Source organism: Mustela nivalis (assembly GCF_964662115.1).
Source record: "Mustela nivalis genome assembly, chromosome: 20".
In the NCBI taxonomy this organism is placed as follows: Eukaryota; Metazoa; Chordata; class Mammalia; order Carnivora; family Mustelidae; genus Mustela; species Mustela nivalis.
Genome location: NC_139039.1, coordinates 27,207,448 through 27,223,665, shown reverse-complemented (window position 1 = coordinate 27,223,665; position 16,218 = coordinate 27,207,448). Strand labels below are relative to the sequence as shown.

At 48.2% G+C, this 16,218-nt stretch overlaps 2 protein-coding genes across 6 annotated transcripts in view; both read right to left on the bottom strand.

Annotated features, from left to right (window-relative positions):
* CENPU (centromere protein U) overlaps positions 1–16,218 on the bottom strand; it is a 627,562-nt gene that overhangs the window by 94,903 nt on the left and 516,441 nt on the right. The window lies entirely within an intron of this gene.
* ACSL1 (acyl-CoA synthetase long chain family member 1) overlaps positions 1–16,218 on the bottom strand; it is a 72,210-nt gene that overhangs the window by 45,607 nt on the left and 10,385 nt on the right. The window contains exon 1 of one of the 5 annotated variants that reach the window (XM_082715724.1): positions 2,293–2,455. The exons of the other annotated variants lie outside the window; for them this stretch is intronic. The gene's annotated coding sequence lies outside the window, so the exon portion shown is untranslated. Of the gene's footprint in view, positions 1–2,292; positions 2,456–16,218 lie in introns of those variants that run through there. 5 annotated transcript variants of the gene reach the window in all.

The following is a 16,218-nucleotide window of genomic DNA, read 5'->3' as shown; positions in this document are numbered from 1 at the left end:
CTCTCCCACAGGTCCCGAAGGTGATTTCCATAAAACCTAGACTGCGTGAATTCGCCGGGGCTGTTCAACAGAATCCCATCGCTGTGTGAGGACAAAAAATAATTCCCCCGTGAACAAATGGTTATAAGCTGGTGATTTTTCTTTTCTATTTTAAGCATCAGCAGTAGCCAAACTGCAGACAGCATTAGACTAAGAAAGGAAAAAAAAAAGTCTCTTTCTAGAGATAAGAAATAAATTAAGATACTAAGAAAACTAAGAAAGAAAACTTGAAAAAAACAAAAACTTCAGAAAATTACTGATTTAGGGGCACCTGGGTGACTCAGTGGGTTGGGCCTTTGCCTTCGGCTCAGGTCATAATCTCGGGGTCCTGGGATTGAGGTCAGCATCGGGCTCTCTGCTCAGCGGGGAGCCTTTTCCCTCTCTCTCTCTCTGCCTGCCTCTCTGCCTACTTGTGATGTCTGTCAAAAAATAAAATAAAAATCTTAAAAAAAAAAAGAAAGAAAATTACTGATTTAGTAGCACCCCGCTAGACCATTTAATCAGACCTGAGTGTGTAACTTTAAGGGTTTAAATCCAGCTGCATTCTTATCTTTAACTGGTAATGATGAGGTATAGCAGTTTAATTCATGCCTCTCAGAGGAGAGCCAGGCGACAAGCCACAAACCAGCTTCACTGAACCCACTGGTTAACGCTGTATATAGGAAAACTATAGCCTTTCCGGTAAAGAACTAAAGCAAATCCTTCTTTTAAATCCACAGGAAGAACAACTCCTGTAAAGCATTATAAATCTCCCCTCCATGGAACTGCTATGAAGGAAAAAGTACTTGGGGTGTTTAAAAATGAAGGCAGACCCACATCCAAAGAAAACTGGCCACAATAAACAGCCTTTTAATGCTGCAGGTGAATATAAACACCACGCTTTAAGACAGTCCCCCATCAGGTCTTGAGGAAGAAGAATCCAACAAATTATTAAAAACCAGACAGATTTTATTCTTATTCCAATGGTGTTCCAGCTGGAATATTTTTAAAATTCTTTCAAAAGCAAATTTCCACATCATCCTCTCCATACGTTTGCAGGCCTGGCAAATAACAAGGTTGCTGCTTGCTAAGAATAATGATTCAATCAGCTTAAAGGCTTAGGCAGTCAGTATTTCTCTGTCAAGAACGCACAAGCCTATTGTCAGCTAGCTTCTCCTTCCCTGCAACGCTCTTGAGGCTCCTTCCTCCTCACACCTACGAAAAGGGGGTTTGCTCACTGGGGTCCTGAAGTCTAAAACCACAGAATGGGGGCACCTGGGTGGCTCAGTCAGTTAAGTGTCTGCCTTAGCTCAGGTCATGGTCTCAGGGTCCTGGGATAGAGCCCCGCATCGGGCTCTCTGCTCAGCAGGGAGCCTGCTTCCTCCCTCCCCAACCTCTGCCTGCCTCTCTGCCTATTTGTGATCTCTGTCAAATAAATAAAATCTTAAAAACAAACAAACCACAAAATGGACAGTGAACATAAGAACAGCGGTCAGGGAAGTGTGGTGCACTTCCAGGGCAAAGTACCAGAGGGAAGGGTGCCTGGGCTTCCAGAAACAGATGCACGGGGCCAAGTCACAAAAATTGTATTGCATGACCATCACAAAACAGAAATCCTGGTACTTATCAACCCAAACTGTGGAGAGCCAGCAAACGCTGATTTAGGGTTTCAGGAAGTAAAGCTTTCACACTCTGTATCACACTGTCTCGCAATACAAAACGATTATAAGGAAGCTGAGGCTGGAGATTTACGGGGCTTCCCCGAGACACTGACCTAGCTCTCAAGTAGTGCTTTTTCCTGTACGTGAACCATTCCTACCCTCTGCCCCTCGTCCTTAGCACAAGGAACATGCACCTACCCCTCTGCGCGGGGCGGGGGGTGGGGGTTGTGTGTAACTTGCAAGTCTCCTGACACCCACCCCGGCTCAGGAACCGTGAGAGCGGCTGCTCTCTAAAGGTCCTTCTGGCCCTCACTTTCCACAACAGGAGCAGAGCCTAGCATCTGAACTCCATGTGAACGCTCCATGTCTTACATAACCACCCGCGCTTGCCCCATCATCCTGCACTCGAACATATGGGCCCAAGGCCACCTGCACACAAAGTCTCACTTCTTACCATTTTGTTTACACCAGGAAAAAGGGGTGTGGGGCAAAGGTGACTCACAAGGGCATCATTCTCTAAGGACACACGGGCACACACGTGTGCGTACACACACACACGCGCGCGTGCGCACACACACACACAGCTCCTATGATTGTGTAGATTTATACTTACATCAGCATTTTATTTTCTTCCTATCATTTGCAAACCCAAAAGAAAAGGTAATCTGGATGTGTCTCCCCTTCTAAAGTTCCTCAAGGTTTCATTCAGCTGAATAATCACGGTCTGATGGAATACTTCGCTAGGAATGCAGCCTTCAAGCAAACCCACAGAAATAAACTGCACCCTTGTCCTGGCAGCGGCAGATGAAGAAATCCTGACATCTCTCCTTAAAAGCAACAAGCCAAGCTGGCAAGATGCTGCCATTCCTTGCTCCACCTCCTCCCCTGGTACAATAGGCTATTTACAGAAGCTCAAACTCCCCCTTTGTCCTGCGCTGGCTTGGGCAGAGCTTGACCTCCGGGAGGAACAAGAGGGCGGCAGCCAGACCGTGCGCTGTTCTTTCAATGTGCCACTCCAAAACTGTCGGATTCGTGCTCCTTAACCCTGGCTGGCAAATGACCTAAAACTAGATTTGCTTAAGCCATCCCCTCTTGAACCAGAAGAGCGGCCCCGCTCTCCCTGAAGAGGGTTGTATGGGAGTTCCACAGGGACGCCGCAGTCCACCAGTTTGGGAGGAAAAGCAGAAGTCGCTGTCCAAACCCCATTCTGTACAGGAGCTCCTGACCACAGACACTGCCCTGGGACCATCGTCCTGTTCTGAGCCTGAGTAGGGCAAAGACCAACCATCCGGGTAACTTCGGGAACCCACACAACAGCACGCAAGTCATTCCACAGGGAATTAATTACTCCCTTCTACTGCCTTGGAGCGGTTCTTCCCAACTAAGTATAATAAACCTTAAGCAACACATTTGATTTCCATGAAAGTGAGGCTCTGGATCACCAAGTCAATTTCCAACAAGATTGTAAAAGGAGCAATGAAGCAGAGACACTCTCCCTGCCCATATGCCCAAAGTTAGAAAGAGGACATAAAGCATCTAAAGCATCAAGCTCGACTAATTTATAACCAGTGAGACCAGGGTGATGCCTCACCTGTTCATACTGGCCACCAAGACACAACTTCCACAACAGTTTCTGTAAGCTACGTACATACTTAGGCCACATGACAAAGAATTACTTGAGAAGTGTGTGCTTTTTCCTATTTACATTTCACTGGTATTTTATTAGAGTTCTTTGAGCATGCTTCTTCAAACAGGATCTTTAAACGTGCTTCTTCAAATAGGATTTTGTGCGGTTACGTCGGTTGCCACCACTGAACAAATTCTCCCATGTCACAGGAACACACCTGTACAATGTTAGGACAGTTTAAAAAATGTGCCCGATGGGTCCATATTATATAACTCAACCTCATACCTGATTGCTTGTTAAACTGACTTTTAAAAGCTTTTGACAGTAATATCCACTATTTGCCTTTATAAGGTCAAACCTCCAGAAAAAACAACCTAATGAGTATTACATTTCTTTTCCTTAGAAAAAATCTGAAGTCAGTGAGGTAGGCTCTGTGAGGACCCAAGACTGGGACTGGCCGAGGGGGCTTCAGGAAAGGGGCCTTTTCTACCTGATGGGTGTTCAAACTGAGGTGACTGACAGAACCCCCCCCACAAATGAGAGCCTGGGTAAGAGAGAGGCACCTTGCAAAATGAGGGAACCTGGGTAACATGAGGACATCAAGACTGACAGAGTTTGGGGGAAATCCTCACCCTCTCTCGGGGCATCTACATTATTTACTCTTCACGTGTGGACCGCGTTCGTGAAGTTTGGAAGTAAGAAACGTAACACAAATATACACACAACATTCTGAGAAACAAGGTGGCAGTCAGGGCCAAAGAAATGAGAGAAGAGGTCACACACCCTCAAAGAGGAGCCGTGTGCAGAAGCCACAAAGAGGGCTGGTCCTCAAGGGATCGGTGTGGCCTCTGACCGTCAGCTCTGCTTCAGGGTATGGGGACTAAACAGGACGGTTGGAAGCAACTCCCCAGCTCAGCGCTAGGACTTGAACAGATTAATCTGGAATGAGTGACAGGATGAAACTGGGTTCAGGAGAAGGGAAGGAAGACATTCAGGGAAATCAGTGTGAAATGATTTCTTGGAGAGCCGCTGTGCTAAGCAATCACAAACATGACTAAGCACAATTCTCACAACAGCCCCCACGCAGGGAGATGTTATTAGCTTCAGCTCAAAGATAGGAGGCTGTGCCCGGGGAAAGTCCAACGTCGTGCCCCAGCTCCATGCGAGAACGGAACTAGACACCAGGTCTGAAGGCGAAGCCTGGGGACGCTGAAAGGCACAGGCTGCCACCAAGGCATGCGGTGATTCAAATCTAGACAAATGTGGGAGGCAATGCGCTGGATGGTAAAAGAACCATGACATGGGGCTTTGAAAAGTGGGGATCTGAACCCCAAAGCTCACCGACAGATGGAGGACCCAAATGTGGAACCTGCAGACAACGGAGTATCGTTCAGCCTTTAGAGCAGAAGAAAATTCCGACACGCACCATAGTGTGGACGAACCCTGAAACGACGATATGTGTTCCAGGGACTTTGGATGCGGCGAGTTCGTGGAGACAGAAATAGAGGCTACAGGAGTGGAAGGTGGGAGGGGCAGGGAGAGTCGCTGCCTCGCGGCAGTGACTGTGGGTCTGTGTTTGGGATGAAGAAAAATTCTGGAACTCCGCGGCACTAACGGTTACACAATATTGAGAAAGTGCTTAATGACAATGAACTGTATGCTCCAAAGTGGGTTAAAGGGTAAATTTTACATTATGCCTATTTAACAGTAAGAGGCTTTTAATGACTTAAAAAAAAAAAAAAACATATTTTGGTATGTGGATATAAAGGGGAAAAAGGAGGAACTGGAGGGCTGGGTTTTCGAGCCCGGAGAATGAACCATAGAATGTGGAAGAAAAATGGGGAGGGGCGAGGCTGGAAGGTGGTTTGTGGGCTCCCAGCCAGCTTCCCAAGGTCCTGAAAGCTGCCCTCCACGTGTGAGGAGAAGGGTCCACCTCTCCCCACGCGTCTCCGGGTGAGCTCCCCTCCTGGCGCCTCACCTCAGCAGGGCTAGGAAGCAAGTGTCCCAGTCTCCACTCCTCCACGGAGCTCCTGACCTTCCCTGGAAGGTACCAGAAGGTCTTCCCTATGCCTCCACGCCCACTCTGTATCCCTCCCTTTGCTGTCTCCTTCACCTACAGCTCTTTCCCTGGCACTGTTTTCAGATGTCCAGCCCACCCAAACAGGCCATTTTCTCTCATCAGTTCGTAAGTACATGACCTCCTCAGTCAGAAGCAGTCAGCGCCCCCCTAAATCCTTGGAGGATGCTCCCCGCAGCCCATGGGTGACCCTTCACGCCTCCTACTTCGCACTTGTGGGGAGCGTCTGCATCTCTCTCTCTCGGGCCGAGGGCCTCTTCCCATCTGTCTTTATATGCCCCGATGCCTTGTCCAGGACAGGTGCTTTATTGACCGTCACTTAGTTGTGAGTGACCCTCTGGGATTCTGACCAGTTCTCTGCTATGGGCCCTGGGGAGGGTGTATTTATAGAACAATGATTCTCCAAAGGGAAAGGAGGTATTCCAAGTATTTCTAAACTTCAGCATTCTCCCTCTAAACCCCACATCGTGGTGGCGGCGGCAGCTGCTGGGAGCCCGCGTGCAAGAAGGAAGCAAGCACCCCCACCTGGTGATGTGGGGGGTGGGGGTGGGGGGGAGAAAAGGTGGGAGACCACTGAATTAAAGCTATTTTAAAAAAATACTCTCCTGCCCATCTTCCCATGATGTTCTCCAATGCCCAGTCTGTTGCACTTCTGTATAATGTCACCTCAAGGTCATCCAAGGACAAGGGTCCTCTCCTCTCCTTAGCAGACATGTAGACATATATTCAGACAGGAGACTGTGGATCGCTTTTTGAAAGACCAGGGCTGCCCATAAGGAAGGGAAGAGAGCAGACAAATACCTTTCTTAAGTAGAACTGCAAATGTCAGAAGCAGCACTTGAGTCCTGACACCAGGCTGGCACCCAGCTTCTGGAAGCGAGTCTTCTAGAGCAGAGAAGAGAAGCCTCGAAACCAGAGTAACCTCCCAGGAGCCGCTGGGAGCAACGGCGGGACCTCAGGGAGGTGAGCCCATGGCACCGCCCACGGCCACGGCCATCTGAGAAAGGAATGCCACGCGCAGGACCTGCCCAGCATTCTCTGGAAGGCAGAGGAAAGAAAGCTGAAGAGTGCTCCTTCCATCACCCTTCAACATAGATGCGAAGATCTGTCACGGACAGCCACTTGGGAGAATGGTGACTGCAGTTTGCGCACAAGCGAAGACTTCCAGGTGACATGAGGTGGCTTGGATTTAAGAGGAGACGTTTCCATTAAAAAAAAAAAAAAATCCTAAGGGAAGCAAGGTTTTTCCACTGGTCTTCAAACATTGATTTAATTTTGTTAAGTGAGTCCTCAGAAGCCAAGCCAAAGCAGGGCCATTTCCCGCTGTGAGGTGGAGAAAGGGGCAGGGTGGGCAGAACGGGCCTCGGGCAGTCGCCTCACTTGAGCTGGTGGACATAAGACCCGCCGGCTAGGCCGACCCAACCCTTCCGTGGGAACAGAGACAGAAGGGGCTTCGGTAGGTCCGGCTTCCCACTCACCCACTGGATCCAACAAGGCACGTGACCTCAGCTGACATTTGGCACAGGAGCCCAAATTATGTCTGGAGGACCACATGTTATGAACATGACACCACGGTCTGGGGGACAGGGCAACACCAGGAGAGCCTATTCTGACAAGAGCTAGGGAAGGAAATACAATTGAGAACGGACTCTCCACCTTCCAGGCCTGCGATGAACCACAAAACAAGCTCTGGGACAGGAGGCTTCACCTCCTGGGAGGGAAAGACCTTACTAGGAAAGAGGACAAATGTCTTTTGATGTTAGCCATGGCTGGACCCCACGAGGCAGGAACTCCACTCAGGGCTCCAGGATGGGAAGGGGGGCCCATTTGTTTGAGAAACTGCACACAGAGAAGGTACCTAAGTCCCGGGTTCCCCTCAGACGTTGTGTCCAGGAAAACAGGAGTCTCAGAGGCAAAAACCTCATTGCTCTAGGGACTGGCTGTGCCCGCTGAGCTGCTGCCTGTGTGGGCCTCAGAGGGGATCCAGAAAGGGGGCGGGGGGGGGACAGAGGGAATCTGTGCGTCCTTCTGTCACCAACACCAGGGAGCTTCTCCAGGGCGATGCTACAGAGAGCAGAAGGTGGCCACACAGCCTTGTCTTGAGTCAGGGACTTGGTAACAGATTCCACCCCCACCCAGAAACTCCAGATGACAGCATGACACGGAAAGATGACAAGCAACATTACATTAAAAACTGTCACTTCTATGCTACACCACATAGGTATTTGTTTTGTGATTTTATTAGTCTATGTACTTTGCTGTGTTATTACTTTTTTTTTTTTTATTTCTCAAGATGAAGAAGATATCACTAGGTGAAGTCAGTTCATTTCTTCTCACACATACATATTTCCCACCTCTCCAGAAAATGGCCTAGGGCCTTCTAGAAGAGTGACAGAAGGGGCAGAAGCCCCATCACTGTCCACCTGGTGTGGGACACTGGTGCAGCCAGTGACCAGCTATGTGGCAACTTCCACCTGAGGGTCTCTCTAAGAAAGGTCCCACCGCGAATGAACAAAATCGCAGGGGGAAGAAACCACTCTCCCTCCTCCCTGGCCGACAGAAGGCCAACAGCATGAGGACGCAGTTCTCGTGGGCTTCCTCTGCCTTCGAAGAGTTTAGGGTATCGGTGAAAACAAACAGTCCTGCAGGAAAGATTTAATCCAACTATCCAGACAGAAAGGGAAGAAGTGAATGGTGGAGGGCTTCGGGAGGGAGAAAGCACTGCAGATGGGCTGGTGTGGAGGCAGGGCCTTCCAGAAGGCGGAGGGGAGCAGGCAGAGACCAGTGGGGGTGAGGCAACAGCCCGAGAGCCAACCCAGGCTGCCAGGTTGGGGGCAGGGGCGGCTGGCTGGTCAGGAACCGCAGTGCCACAAACCAGGGTCACAGTCACGCCACCAGTTCACGCTGAGCCCTGGCTGGCTGCAGAAGCTCGTCCCCCTGCAGTGGGGCGTCGTCTGCCAAGCATCCCGTGTCCCCACCAGGGTGAGGCCTGATGCGGGTGACAGAGAAAAAGGAGGCCCAGTCCTTGCTGCTCACAGAGGTCACGACGATCAAATAGCAATGACCTGGCTAAGAAGGCTGAAGGGACACAACGTTGGGTCGAGTTACTTACACCTCTGAAAATAGACCGTGGCTGCAGGGGGGCGGATAAACTAGACGAGCGGCTTAGCCGTGCGCGTAAGTGGGAGACAGAACACGGGCGGACCTCCACCCACACAGAGGAAGGCCAGCCACCCAGGGACGGGGACGCTTTCGAGTGTCTGCGGATTTCAGCACAGAAATTAATTGTTTAATTGTCTGTGTCCCTAAACAGCAGCGATGAAGGGAACCTCCCATTATTCTTACCCGGTGGGCTTCCTCAAGGCCAAACAGAGCCTTGGAAGAGCGTGGGACCCCCGAGGCGACCTCTCCGTGTGGTCAGCTCTGGGGGAGACCTCGGTGGTGGTGGAGGAAGTGACACATGAGAGGCACACAGGGTTGAAGGATTAAAGCTCATTGTATGTGGAGGGAAGGGTGGGGCCCTGGTGACAACCAGGGACAAGGGCTAGAATAACAGCCAGAGTTCAGGTAACTACCAGAGGAGGTGGCAGGCGGCAGGTAAGCTGCAAACAACACACACCCAACAAGCGGCGAAGACTGCTGAAAAATGACACCATGTTCCAAAGGGAAGGAAGAAGAAGAGATGGCCTCCGCTGGCTATTACCTACTTGCAACAAGTGACACGAATTCGGGGTCTCTATTTTCCCCTTGTGTTTTTTTTTTAATTTTATTAGGAAAATGCCCACATGGATTCAAAGGTAATTAGAATAGTTTAAGAAGGCACGATGTGCCCCTAATCCCAGCTTGAGCTTTATTCAGGACCAACGTTTTATTTTACACCCATTGAAACAAAAAGCTTTCAAAACAAAAAGATTTCAAAGAAATGCCACACCTCCTCTCATTCAGGTGACACTTCGGAGGTCCGTCCAGCATGATACTCGGGGAGCTCTGTGCACGGATCTGCTGGGAGTCAGGCTGACTGACCCATCCCTGAGTCCTGCCGTCTGACTACAGGTTTCAACAAAGAAAGCCAACCTAAATATTGACTTAAGTGCCATATGCAGCATGATTTTTAATTGTCACCCAAGGGAAGGTCCGTATGTTCAATTGAGAATATTTCCTGTGTATGCACTCTATATCAAACATTGCTCTAGCCTCAGGGGAGGGACACAGCATAAAATAAAAAATAAAACATTTGTCCTAGGGATGCCTGGGTGGCTCAGTCAGTTAAGCATCTGCCTCTGGGACCTGGGATCAAGTCCAATATCAGGCTCCCTGCTCAGTGGGGAGCCTGCTTCTTCCTCTCCCTCTGCCCCTCCCCCTCCTTATGCTCTCTCTCTCTCTCTCTCTCTCTCAAAGAAATAAATAAAATCTTTAAGAAATAAAAAAATAAAATAAAATCTTTTTCCTAATGAGGCTTCTACATTGTTAAGCTTTGGTCCAAAGTCAAAATATACTCTGGGTTTAACATGACTCTTCTGACATAAGAGGCCAAATTAACATGAGTCACAACCTAGTTTTGCAAAGCAGTTTTGATTCCCCCTTAACTGACAAACTGAGTTCTCTCTCTCTCTCTCTATTTTTTAATGGCATTTATAGGTATCCTGCCATGCTGATGTACAAAGAAGGAGTTATTTTCTGGTTCTCTCAACTTTTTAAAATGCATCCAGAATAATAAAGAAATGGGTACGTAATATGGAAATGCAGCCATCTATGAACTCTAGACATCTGCAAATATTTTCTGAACATTGCTATATATATATATATATATATATATATATATGAATTTAACCTAAAAAGTAAATAGCGGCAGAAGTTCTAATGCCTCCACTCTGCACCCTGGGTGGTCTTCCCACCCACACGCGCAGGGCACGTGTGCTCCGTTTTGGAAACTACCACTGAGCAGTACCCGCAAATTCTGCGAGCACCTGCCTGACCAGAGTCTCTGTCAGCTCTTGAGTATGGGAGATCAACAAACAAAAGTGCTAACTGGAGCCCCCTGAAAAGTGTGCCACAGCTAGGGGGCAGCGTTACCAGTTGGGGACAAAGCCTACACACAGACGTCCCACTGAAGAGGGAGACAAAGACACTCAACATTGCCCATGAGGGCAAGAAGTGTTCTGGAGAGGACAGGCTTTGCCAGGGATGTCGCCGGGGCAAGCGTGAGGGCCCAAATGGACTGGGCCAGCTAGTCTGGAGGAAGGAGAACCAGTGCCCCAGAGCCACAGGGGATCCACGGCGCTTATCTCTGAACCCTATCAGGAAAACACAGGCTGGCTCTGCCTTCCAAGTCGAGCCTGTGTCTGGGCCCGCAGCCACACCTCTCTGGACCACGGTTCTGGCCTCTGGGAGGTGGCTGGTTGGACTGCTTGACAGGCAAGTTCCCTGCCAGCTCCCCATTCTGGGGTACCTCAGAAGCCTGCGTGACGCACAATGTGGGTAATTGTCCCTAGAGAAGGAACAAACAGCTATTTGACCATTTTACTAGTGGCACGGAGACAAGGTATGGTTTTAAGTAGAACTACCAGGTAAATGAAGACTAGGGTACAGTTATGTAAGATTATCTAGAACCTGACACTGATCTGCCTTCTTCCCACTACAAAGCCTATAGCCACCTGCTGTTTGAAAATCTCCGGAAGTACCCTGCAAACGATACCTCAGATATACCCCTAGACATTAAGTTCAACCCAATGAAAGTTCAGGCTTTGGTCTAGTGATTTTTGATGCCTTGATCTTACCTACAAGATCTAAGCTTTGCCCAGAACCATAATACACAAACCTGGGGCATCTAAAAGTCTATTCTTGTCAGCCAGTGACTCCCTTCTATACCTGACCATCGGAACGTCTCCTGGTCTCAACCAACCATCAGGCGGTATTAAGTGCTTACTCGCAGTAAGGTCCCATGTCAAATGCTGCTGAAAACTGGTCTGTTAAATGCCCAGAGCCTAGAACGGAGCTGCGGAGCCTATGTGAGGGAATAAGATATGTTCACGTGAAAGACAAATGAAGGATGGAGGGAGTTATTCCAAACCAGGAATAACGAGTACAGCCAGGCATCAACCAACTGGGAGCGAAGTAAGCCACTGGCCCACAACAGGCTCAGGAGATCCCCGGATGAACCAGGCTGGAAGTCTTCCAAATCAGAATTAGGGGTGGGGGCCCTTAGGGTGGCAGCTATTTCTACCCAGTATGGGAGTGTTTCCACATCTGAACCATCGTGGCTGCGGGCACACCGCCGCCCGCTGAATGTCAGCCCGGGGTTCCAGTGAGTGATGGGGATTCTCTAAGGAGCAAGGCTCTGAAGAAGGGGGGTGCGATAAGGACTCGCAGACAGGTCATGCTAAATGCACAGGGTCCCTGCGGTCCTTCCAGGACATAGGAAAGCCAGTCAGGCAGAGGAGAGAGCTCACGGAAATGTTCTTGGGAGGCAGAGATCTTGATGCAACACTATGCTTCCAGAGTCTGCCTTTCCAGAAGTCCCAGGATGTGGTAGCTGGGGAGATATAAGGTAAACTGCAAGCTGGAAGCAAACTCTAGAAGCTCATGAGAGCCAGGCTGAAGACGTGGGGCTTTCTAAAGGGAGTCCTGGAAGCCTTCTGGGCAGAAGGGAGGGATTCACTCAGAGTTCTGCATTAGGAAAAGTAATCACCCTCCCTCTCCCTCTCTCTCTCTCTCTCTTTTTTTTAAGATTTTATTTGTTTATTTGACAGAGAGATCACAAGTAGGCAGAGAGGCAGGCAAAGAGAGAGTGGGGGAAAGCAGGCTCCCCGCTGAGCAGAGAGCCCGATGTGGGGCTCGATCCCAGGGCCCTGAGATCATGACCTGAGCTGAAGGCAGAGGCTTTAACCCACTGAGCCACCCAGGCGCACCCCCCCCCCTCTCTTTTTTTTTAAACGAAGGGTCTCTGCTGTCTAAACCAGAGGTGATGGGGCTATGGATTGGGCGGTGATGACCAGGAGGAAATGGAAGAATGGCTATGTGTTGTGCAACCCTGTACAGAGAGTAAATTAAGAAAAGCAGATTGCAGGGCACAAATCAGAGAGTACATCGAGATCTGGTCATTCCCCGAACAGGCCCAGGAACAAACTCCCCTGTGTGTCATGGCCAGAGGGGAACACAGGTTGTGTAACCTGGGCTCAGTCACCCATCTCCCAAACAACAGGTTTGCCAAGAGAGCAAATTAGTCTATTTCAGTGTGGTGGGGGCCTGGGGTTGCTGGGAAGTCCCTCAGACCAGGGTGACTGAGGAAGCGAAGTGCCTGAGCTGGGGTCCCTACCCTGGCCCCCTTCGACCATGCAGCCCTGCTTTTATTTGCTATCTTGGGGTTCTGCCTAAAACTGTACTAGAAAAAAGGCAGCCCTCCCCACTAGAGGATACCACTGTGCCTTCAAACCCTGAAAATGCACAATTCTGTTCTCTTGTCTAAAACATGCTGAGAAAGTCTGTTTCTGGTAAAAAGTGCCCTAAGATATGCAGCGGAAAGCAAATCTATGTGCCGCGGCGAGGCTGAGCACTTCCTTAAGCAGGTGAGGCTTGAGCAGCTCTGCTAAGCCTGGGTCCCTGGCCTCAGCCATGCAGCTCTTCCTTCCACACACCTGATGCATTAAGCATGCGCCTCGACGGTTCACCAGTCTTAGGAGACCAACTTCCAGGGCAGGGCAGGCACAGCCTTTTACTCTTTAATTCTCTAGAAAGCCAAGCTGCTTAGCCAGTGATCCTGCTACTCACTAAACTGAGCTGAACCAAAACTTGTTGTCCTTTTCGGCACTCTGGTGGTCCGAGACCGAGTATAAAAATCAGACAGGGAAATAGCAAGGGGCAGTGACATGGAGACTGTTCTCAGTCTCACCACCAGCTGGGTAACCTGGAACTTTCCAGACACTCCCTGGACCAAGAACGTTTCAAGGTCTTCAGAGGCAGCGGAGCCAATTAATTAGGAGCTCTGACCCTGAAGCCTGACTATGCGTGCAGGTTCAAATCCCTCTGTGGGCGACTTAATCCCTGCACCTGTTTCTATATCCTTTGTAAAACAGGGATAATAGCAGGACTTACTTTGCAGGGCTGTTGGGAGGCTTAACTGAGTCAACACGTGAGAAGCACTGAGCACAGGGCCTGGCACGGTTGGCTGTTATCACCACCTCTCCCGTCCCGAGCCTGAGCCTGCCCCTGCCCGGGCTGGGACCACAAGGTTAGTCATCTGACACTGCCCTGCTTTGTAGGTGACAGCTGAGCCTTGAGGCAGAAACTAGTCTCTGTAGCAACTTTCTTTTTATTCTAGTTGTTAAAAGAATAAACGGTATTTGAGGTATTTGGGCCTTAGCTCTACAGACATTTCTCTCTTAACAAACCTGAGGGGGAAAGTACCCATTTCTCTTGCAGCCAAAACTGTGCATACGGACAGATAATACATTTATCAGAAGGCCTTCCAGAATGAGGAAATGGTATAAACAGCAATCCACATTTCCTCCTCTGATGCCCTAATTTTTTCCATTTCTCTTTCCAGACCATGAAATCCTTATTTCGACAGCTTCTGACTAGAACATATGAACCCCAAAGTCCATTAAAACCATTCATGAACAAAAATAATTCTCAAATCACTGTCCATTCCAACAGTTTTAGAGCAGAACATGCCCTAATTTCTTAAAAAGATACATTTAAATATATGAGAAGCTTGGCAAACTGTCCTAAAATAGTTATTCTTAAATATTCAACAATAGGGGCCCCTGGGTGGCTCAGGCAGTTCAGCATCTGACTCTTGATTTTAGCTCAGGTCACGATCTCGACGCCCTGGGATCAAGTCCCATGTTGGGTTTGGTACTCAGCAGGGAGTCTGATTGAGGATTCTCTCCCTCCCCCTCTGCCCTTTCTGCCCCACCCCCACACACATGGTGCCCTCTCTCTCTCTCTCTCTCTCTCAAATAAGTAAATATTTTTTAAAAATATATCCAACGATAGGAAAAGGGTAAATGAATTGGGACATATCCCATATACCACATTATGCAGTTATCCTCAAAAGTCATTTTTTGAGGAGCAGGTAACAACATGGAAAAATGTTCACAATATAACTTACGTGATTAAAATTAAGTTATCAAAATAACTGAGCCTCGGTGACTCAGTCATTAAGTGTCTGCCTATGGCTCAGGCCATGATCCCAGAGTCCTGGGATTGAGCCCTGCATCGGGCTCCCAGCTCAGCAGGGAGCCTGCTTCCTCCTCTCTCTCACTCCCCCTCCTTGTGTTCCCTCTCTCTCTGTCAAGTAAATAAATAAAATCTTGAAAAAATTTTTTTATCTTCAATTAAAACTATATGCTCAAAGTAAAAAAGGCAATTGTTTAGAAAAACACAAAAAGGAAATGCACAAAAATGTGAACAGCATTTATTCTCTTGAAGACGGTTTTTAAAGAGCTCCCAAATTTTCTATAAGCATAGATTCCTGTTATAATATAAAAACATATAATATATATTCCTATTTTAATATAATTCTATAACAAAAGCATACATTCCTATTATAAATACTTTCATATTTATATACTATATACACTTTTTTAAATTATAATTTTATATTTTATATTCATACACACACACAAACATACACATACATATATAGGTTTTCTAAGGCAAATCATTTTGACTTAGGTATTAGTTTTCAAGTTTTCATGTAAAACTTGAAGACTGGCAACTAACTCATGAAGAGAATTCAGCCAGGTACCCACACAAAGCCACCAGTTTTGAAATCTTAGATTTTGCAAACAAGACATTTGCCTCTAGCCACAGGCATTCTCCCAAGCAGGCAGCACAGGGCAACAGAGCGCTCACCTCCACCTCAGCTTTTGTCCAAAGAATGTGCCCTCTGTCCAAGCCAGCCACGTTTCAAGCAAGGCTCTTTCCATATTTCATGGTCCCCTCTTGATTCCAAAAGGTTACAACTCAGTCAAGAACTTCTGAATGTGAGGATATAAAAAAGGCAGGAACAGTAACCTAACACAGACTACACAATAGTTTTCTCTCATCCTTGCCGTCTGGGCAATTTTTTCACAATTCTGTATCACCTTGGGCTTCCACAAACTAGAAATTCCTAGGCGCTGTCTGTCATTCCCCATTTTAGTTAAGGAACTGGAGATAAAATGATCATTTCTGAGTTGCAGCCAGAAACACTGGTAAAACTGCTTCTATTCTAGTTCTTAAGCTTTACAAACTTGGGTTTCTTTAAAAGCTCTCAGAGAGGGGCACCTGGGTGGCTCAGTCAGTTAAGCGTCTGCCTCGGGCTCAGGTCATGATCCCAGGGTCCTGGAATCCAGCCCCCGATCCCTAGGTCCCCAGGTGTCCAGATGTGGGCTCCCTGCATAGTGGGGAGTCCACCTCTTCCCTGTCTCTCTCCCTACTCATGCTCGCTCGCTCTCTCTCTTTCAAATAAATAAATAAAATCTTTAAAAAAAAAAAAACAAATTTTTAAAATAAATTAAAAAAAAAAACAAAAAACTCTCAGAGCCCCTTTAAGTACGACAGTGTTTAAAACTAAACCCAACCCCTGGCAGCTTCAGATCAGCTCAGAGATGCAACCTCTAGGCATGAATGTCAAAGAAAAGTGTCCCTAAGATATTTGTCTGCTCAAGCTGGTGTGACAACCTACAGTAAAAACCTCTGGCACCTTCAGTCTACCTCTGACTGAGCTGCCCGTGAGAGAGCAAGGCTTGAAGACCACGGTTTCAAGTTAGGCTGTAAGATACCAATAGCTTGGAGCTGCCTTAAAGGAAGTTCTTCTGTATTTTTGAACACAAGAGTCTAACCCATTGCAT